Below are 8,488 nucleotides of genomic sequence, written 5' to 3' on the forward strand. Positions count from 1 at the left end.
AAACCTTTTGTTAACAATGGTTTTTCTCCCTCGACAAGGAGAAAATCTCCTCTTGGGATTCTTTAACAAACACTTTCATTGATAGATACAAATGCAACATTCAAGTTGAAACTGACCATAGGGAACTTGAGATGTTGAAACAAAAAGAGAACGAAGGGTGCACTTCCTTTTTCAATAAGTGGAGGAAAACTTCCGCTAAAATGGTTGAGGTTCCCACTAAAAAAGAATCTGTGAGGTTGTTTATCAAGAACCTCCAAGAAAAGTATTCAAAGCATCTAAAATACCAAAGTAACTTGAATACTTTTAAGGCCGTTTATGACATAAGAATCGATATTGAAGACGACCTTGCGAAATAAAAAACTGCTAGCAACTCTAACAGTGGCTGGAAAGGAAAGAAGAACGACAATCCTTCTTCTTTCAAAATCGGCCACTCAAACAATGTTAGCCCCGTTAACTTAAAAGAGGTCCTAGCCATGAATAATCAAGGACAAAAGAAGCCATTTAGAAGAAATTTCACACCTATTGGCATGAGTTATGACACCGCATTTGATCGTCTTCATGCTAAAGGCCTCATAACTCCTATTGGACCATTCGGAGATCCACCAGTTGAAAAGAGGACGACTAGTTGGAACCCCAACTATAATTGCAAGTATCATCAAGGCAGGGGCCATCTCACTGAGAATTGTTGGAAGTTAAAAGAAGCTATTCAAGATTTAATTGATAGCAATAAACTCCCATTGCCTCCTACAAGTAAGAAGTCAAGTATTAATAGTGCTCCACTTTCAGACTCCTTGGCAAAATCTGATGAGGAAGGCCACGCGGACCCATCACTCCTCATTAAACCGGTTGAAGAAACTCATGCTATCGAAGAAGAGGAGGAAACCTTTTTCGATGCCATGAGCGATTTCTCCGCAGGAGAGCAACCGACCACTAAAATGGAGGTATGGCTTCTCATAAACATCATGAGGGAAGCAATAGACATATGTCGCGAGGCCCTCAACTATACAAAGTTGGTACAAAGTAAGCGTGCCACTGAAAAAATGATGCCTACAAAGACTACTAAGAGAAAACCATTTACTCTCAAGGTAGTTGAAACACCCAAAAAGAGTAACAAGGTATACACACCTATTGGGACTTCTTATGCGAACATATTTCAAATGCTCTTCAAGAATGGGAAGGTCAAACCTCTCGAGCCAAGACCATTAGAATAGCTGAAAAGGACAGATAGGTTCCATTGTCCGTACCATCAATCAGGAGGACATACTATAGAGCACTATTTTAAATTCAAGGACCTAGTCCAAGGATTAATTGACAGTAAGAAATTGGTTCAAATGAAACCTAAAAAAGATGTTAGCATCAATGGAGTGTGGGACAGTGATGATGAGGATGTTTACCTCAAAGATATAGAAGAAACTCCACTCTTCTCGATTTATCCAGTTGATGATATTTGGGATGAAGAGGATTCCCCTATCGATGTCCTCACAAGATCAGGGAGAATGCAACCTCCCATCAAAACACAACCTATTCCTACCACTCAACAAGTTCCCATACCAATCATAGAAGACAACGATGTTGTCAAACAACTAAAAAAAGACTAAGGTCGAGATGAATGTATGGAAACTATTAGCTACATCCCATGAACATAGGCTCGTAGTAATGGATGCTTTAGCTAAATTAGGAATAGACTCAGAAACCACGCCTGAGGGGTTGGCTAACTTTCTCACGAGTGATCTTCCTAGCCCCGTCAATCTGATCACCTTTTCTGACAAGGATTTACCTCCTAAAGGTGATAAACATAATAAAGCCTTGAACCTCACAGTGGTGTGCAAATGAATAAATGTCCCAATGAACCTTGTAGATAATGGGTCAGCAATTAATGTTTGTCCAATTAGAACTGTGAGGATGCTAGGAATAAGGGATGAAGACTTATCCCCTTTAACAAAAGGCATAAGAGATTATGACAATACTCGTCGCCAAGCTCTTGGAACTATTACTATGAATGTTACAACAGGGGTTATCGAGCATGCTACTACTTTTCAAGTGGTAGACATTAAAGCCTCCTTCAATCTATTGTTGGGACGCCTTTGGCTTCACGACCTTAAGGCCGTCCCTTCATCCATTCATCAACATGTTAAGGCAATAGTTGGAGGACTTCCGTTCACAATTGATGCTTCTCCTATGAGGATCAAGGCAATTGATAAGCCTCTCATAAATGTGGAGCATGATGAGAATGATGAGGAGTTATGGGGCTTCAATGCTGAAGAGGTCTCTTTCATCGAGGAAGATGAGAAGACCCCTCTTCGCTACGACCTCCATTCGAATATGATAGTCAATGGCATTCTAAAAAAACAAGGGCACTTTCCTGAAATGACTCTAGGAAAGAAGAAGGGAGTAGCAACACAAATAGGATTGCCTAGCCTTCCTAAATTAGATACTTTCGAACTTGGTTTTGAACCGACTCCGAAAGACTATAAGCAAGCCCGGGAAAAGATTAATGCACGGAGGAATGCTCGTACCCAAAAGAAAGAAATCCCAATGGATTGTTACCCTCTCACTTTGAATGGACAATTCATAAAAGAGGGTGAGGATTATCCATGCTACGAATTTCCTAAACCCTTTGTCAAAGATGGGGTGAGACAACTAGGGTTCGAAATTTTGTTTGGATTTCAACTTCCTAAATGAGATTCCAACTCCCATTCACAAAGGGAAATCACCCCCATGCTTCGACTTTAATGTCATGGGACTACTCTTTCACCAAGAGAAGAATGAGCCTAAGCACATCGACGATGATTCTGCGCTTATCCAAACAGTCTTACAAAGTGAAAACTTTGATCCTACAAAGCTCATTACTCCGGCAGAAGGATTAGTTTGAGGATGGAAAAATACTGTGAAAATGACTACACTAAGTGGAAGAAAGATCTCCATAACAATAGGACAAGGACCAATATTCGATGAGTCTGAATCGTCTGAGTCTGAATTCAAGTCTTCTGTAGTCGAGTCTTCTAAACCTTCTATAGTTGCATCTCCTTTGGTCCCTTCTAGTTCAAAATCTACTCCTTGGATAGTTAGTAGTCAAGTAAATAGCGCAATACTTCTTCGTGAATCTCCGGCAGAGCGAAGTGGAGTTTGGCCCTCGCCCCCGGATAACTCACCGGCGCAGAAATGAAAAGAGTCTCCCAACGGACATTTCCTTATTTGATGTAATGGTTTCCGAGTTCAATAACATGTCTTCATTTGCTTACTCTTCGTGTCATTCTCTTACTCAAGATGACGAGCATTGCTTAACTAACAATGAAAATGACAAAGAAATAATTAAAGTAGTGGAAACTCTTGAAGACACCGAAACGGTTGACATCTCAAAGGATACCACTGTTAAAAAAGAGGTTAAAATTAGTTTAACTCTTAATAAAGAAGAAAGAACCGATTTAATTAATCTACTAAAAGAATTCATTGATGTGTTTGCTTGGTCATTTGAAGATATGCCAAGAATAAATAGAGAAATAGCTTAACACACAATACCACTAATTCCAGGAATGAAACCTGTAAAACAAAAGTTACGTCGAATGAAACCTGACATAGCTCTTAAAATAAAAGAAGTTCATAAAAAAATAACTGCAGGTTTTATCAGAGTATCCAAATATCCTGAATGGGTCGCAAATGTGGTACCAATCCCTAAGAAAGATGGAAGGGTAAGAATGTGTGTCGATTATAGAGATTTAAATAAGGCAAGTGCAAAGGACGACTTCCCTTTACCACACATTGACATACTAGTAGATAACACAACAAATCACGCATTCCTCTTGTTTATGGATGGGTACGTAGAGTACAACCAGATTCTCATGGCTGAAGAAGACATGGAAAAGACTACATTCATAACACCTTGGGGCACTTACTGTTATACGGTGATGCCATTCGGGTTGAAAAACGTGTGCGCCACTTACCAAAGGCCAGCGACTACCTTACTCCACGACATGATGCACAAAGAGGTTGAAGTGTATGTGGACGATATGATTGTAAAATCAAAAGACCGTCCGGGACATCAAATAGCCTTAAGAAAGTTCTTCGAAAGGCTAAGGAAATACGACATGAGGTTAAATCAAGCCAAGTGTGCCTTTGGAGTCACCTTAGGAAAACTCTTAAGCTATGTCATTAGCTCTAGAGGAATGGAGATAGATCCAACCAAGATCAAAGCAATCATGTCAATGCCACCGCCCAAGACCGAGAAACAGATTCGAGGATTTATTGGCCGGTTGCAATACATAAGTAGGTTCATATCTAAGTTGACCACAATATGTGAACTAATATTTAAGAAGCTCAAGAAGAATGTACCGGTAATATGGGATGATGAGTGTCAAAAAGCCTTTGATAAGATGGAAGCCTATCTCGCTAATCCTCCTGTATTAGCACCAGCACTTCTAGGAAATCCTCTCTGATTGTATTTAACAGTCACTAAAGAAACAATGGGAGCCATGCTTGCACAAGAAGTAGAAGGCAAAGAAAACGCCATCTACTACTTAAGCAAAAAGATGCTCGAGTATGAAGTACACTATACACCGCTTGAGAAATTGTGCCTCGTATTGGTGTGGGCCATAACCAAGTTAAGACATTATATGCTTGTCCATACAGTCTACGTAGTATCTCGAATGGACCCACTTAAGTATCTATTCTAGAAATCTACACTCGACGGGCGAATATCTAGATGGATAGTCAACTTAGCCCAATTTGATGTAAGGTTTATGCCTCAAAAGTCCATTAAAGGATCAGTGGTCTCAGACTTCTTGGCAGATTTTCCAATAGAAGATTCGGCACCAATACATGAGAATGATTTTCCAGACGAAGATTTGGTGGTTATAGAAGATGATACTTGGACATTATACTTTGACGGAGCTTCCAACCAAAAAGGATGTGGTGTAGGAGTATTGTTAGTATCACCTATAGAAGAACACGTTCCAATCTCAATAAAGTTAGATTTCGACATTACCAATAACGCTGCTGAATATGAAGCAAGCGTGGTAGGCCTCGAAACAGCTTTGGCATTGGGAGTAAAGAAACTCCGAATATTCGGGGATTCTTCCTTAATCATCAACCAAATTTCCAAAAGATGGAAAGTAAGGAGTGAAAGCTTAGCTCCTTATCAAACATATCTGGAAACTCTTACCGATCAACTTGAAAAGGTAGAATACACATATCTGCCAAGAGAAGAAAATCAATTTGCTGATGCCTTGGCAAGACTAGCCTCGATGGTTAGAATTCCTAAGGAAATTGAGCAAATGCCTTTAACAATAGAAAAAAGGCATAAACCGGCTTATATCCAAGCCATAGAAGATGACGAGGTAATTCAAGAAGAATAAGAGGAGGAGGAGCCTTGGTACACTGACATCCTCAACTATGTCACCAAAGGAGAATATCCACTCCACGCTGACAAAAGAGCGAAACGAGCACTAAGACTTTTGGCTTCCCAATATGTGCTAAAAAATGATGAGCTACATAAAAGGGTACCTAAAGGAAGGGCTCTCCTATGTGTAGGTAAAAAGGAAGCTCAAAGGGCAATGAGGATAATCCACGAAAGTGCATGTGGAACTCACATGAATGGCAAAATGCTAATCCAAAAGATAATGTGCCAAGGGTATTATTGGACTACCATGAATAGGGATTGCCATCAATACATAAAAAGATGCCCTAAATGCCAAATATACGCTAACCTACAACACGTTCCTCCATCCCTCCTCTATTCTTATACATCACCATAACCCTTCTCAACATGGGGAATAGACATTATTGGAAAAATCACCCCTCCCAGGACAAGAGGCCATGAATACATTCTTGTAGCAATTGATTACTTCACGAAATGGGTTGAGGCAGCATCATATGCAAAACTCATCGCATAGCATGTAGCACTCTTTATAGAGAGAAACATTATATGTCAATATGGAGTCCCACATGAAATGATAAGTGACAATGGAACTCACTTCCAAGCGGAATGTGAAGAATTGCTTTAAATATACAGCATTCAACACCATCATTCTTCCCCATATAGGCCTCAAGCAAATGGTGCAGTAGAAGCAGCCAATAAAAACTTGAAAACTATCATCGAAAAAATGACAGAAAACTACAAGAATTGGCCTGACAAACTCCATTTCGCTCTTTGGGGTTACCTTACGTCAGTTCGTTCATCCATAGGAAATACGCCATTTTCTTTAGTCTATGGAATGGATGATGTGCAACCTGTAGAACTAGAAATACCTTCCTTACGCATCGCTTTGGAAAGTAAACTCAATGAAGTTGAATGGACTAGAGTGAGATATGAGGAGCTAATTCTACTTGATGAAAAACGACTAGAAGCTCTACATCATACTCAATGCTATCAAACTCGCATGGCTAGACATTTTAATAAGAAGGTTAAGACAAGAAACATCAAAGTAGGAGACTTGGTGTTAAAAGCATTAAGGAAAAATGTTCTAGACTCAAGAGGCAAATTTAGGCCTAATTGGTCTGGACCATACATCGTCAAAACTATCCTATCAAGAGGTGCCGCAAAACTAACTGATATGGATGGTAATGAGTTCTCAAACATGACGAATCTTGAGCAACTTAAGAAGTTCTACCCCTGAAAACTTGAGTAGTATACTCAAAAGAGCTATGTTTGGCCTGATTCCTAAGGAAAGGATACGTAGGCAACCCTTTATGGGGCGTGACCACTTTAATTTTTACAAATCTCGCACTTCGGCATCAATCCGCTAAAGCAGAAAGAGCGACGCATGAAAAACAAGACCAGCGCACCACGACAAGGCCTGTCGGGCCACGATAAAATCAAAATATCAGCGATAGTTCATTTTTGTCGATTTGGGCAAATTTCGGTGTATTTCGAGAATTTTCGACTTTCGTACTCGAACTATTTTCGAAATTTATTCGAGTCGTTTTCGTAGCTTTAATAAAACAAATTTTTATTTTCGATATAAAGAGTTGATTTAGTTAAAAAAAGCTTAAAAATTGCATTAATAATTAATAAAATAAAATTACATTATTGATGAAATTAAAAAGCTTAAAAATAAAATTGACTTGAAAATAAAATAAATGTCTAAAAACTTGGAAGTAAAGCAATGCTCTAATCGGTCTTCTCTTTTCTAGCCCTCTTCCAATTCTTTTGTGCTTCCTCTTCATCATCCATCTCTTGAATCAACAGGGATCCTTTAGATGATCTGCATACAATTTTTGTAGAGATAGTTTCTCCTTTAGCCATTACACCATGCTTCTTTTCAATCCATACCTTCTTTTCTGTAGAGTTAGCTTTCCTTTGCAACACTCTTTTTCTTAGGCATAATAGGAGTCTTGAATTCAACTTTTGCACCTAGGCGATGTTTAGGAGGAATTATCTTATCTCATAGGCGATCTTTAACACTGGTCTTGCACATGTTTCAGACTTTGTTCTTATCCTTTTGAGATCTACCAAGTAGCCACTGCTTCACATCTCTAGACAAAGGAGGAAGAACCTTATGGGTAATAACTCCCCACAAAGGTCTAGCACACCAATAGTTGTCAATTTTTTCTACATCTTGTGAAACAGGAAATTCATAAGGACGACGAAGATCTCTGGAAGAAATGGTTTGAGCAAGGCCATATTGTCTCCTTACTCTACAAGGATAGTAGAAAGTCAACTTCGACAAACTTGGAAGACAGCAAGAGGGTTGAGTATTGACACCGATCATCTTCTCAATTTCCACCAAGGAATAACCCATTTAATGGAGAAGTCGCAAGTTTCAAAGACTCTACTCCACTCCCGACAACCCATCTTTATGGAAAAACGCTTCTTTCTTCTTACAAAACAATTTGGTGTATACTTTTCAATGTTGTTAGGAGGGCTAATTAATTTAAGCCTTTCCATTAGCCAAATCTGTAGAAATTCAATGCAAGTAATGAATATTACTATACAAAATTAAATATTTTTTGATTTCTGTAATTAAAAATATTGATTTTCTACCTGCAATAGAATTGGAGAACCTCGAAGTGGTGCTTTAGGGTCCTTCTTTAATTCATCCAAACTAAGCATAGTTTCTCCAACAATTAATGGCATTGGATTTTTCCCTGAATCAACTTGCTCCATAACAGATACCAAAATTGCTTGACCCTCATGTTTTTTACTCTAGTAAGGAGATATTGGCTAAACATGCAAAAGAGGAAAGCCCTCCTCTTATAAACATGAAAAGACTCAGATCGTGGTCTATCAAAATAAAAAAGAGAAAATTCTTTCAAATTGATCACATTCCCATGCACTATATCCTTCAAATCCCTATCCCTAAGATTGAGGAAACACTCAAAATCTTTATAATAATATTCGCTCACCTTAGGAATTACCGCAAGATCTATAAAAGGAAAGCCAAGAATGGCACCAAATTCTTCCGGTAAAGGGAAAATTTCATCATAACCTAGTCTAAAGCAATGGGTGTTTGAGTCCCAATATTCTAAGGCAGAATGAATAAAATCTATATCA

Source organism: Chenopodium album, chromosome 15, assembly GCF_948465745.1.
Source record: "Chenopodium album chromosome 15, dcCheAlbu1.1, whole genome shotgun sequence".
In the NCBI taxonomy this organism is placed as follows: domain Eukaryota; kingdom Viridiplantae; phylum Streptophyta; class Magnoliopsida; order Caryophyllales; family Amaranthaceae; genus Chenopodium; species Chenopodium album.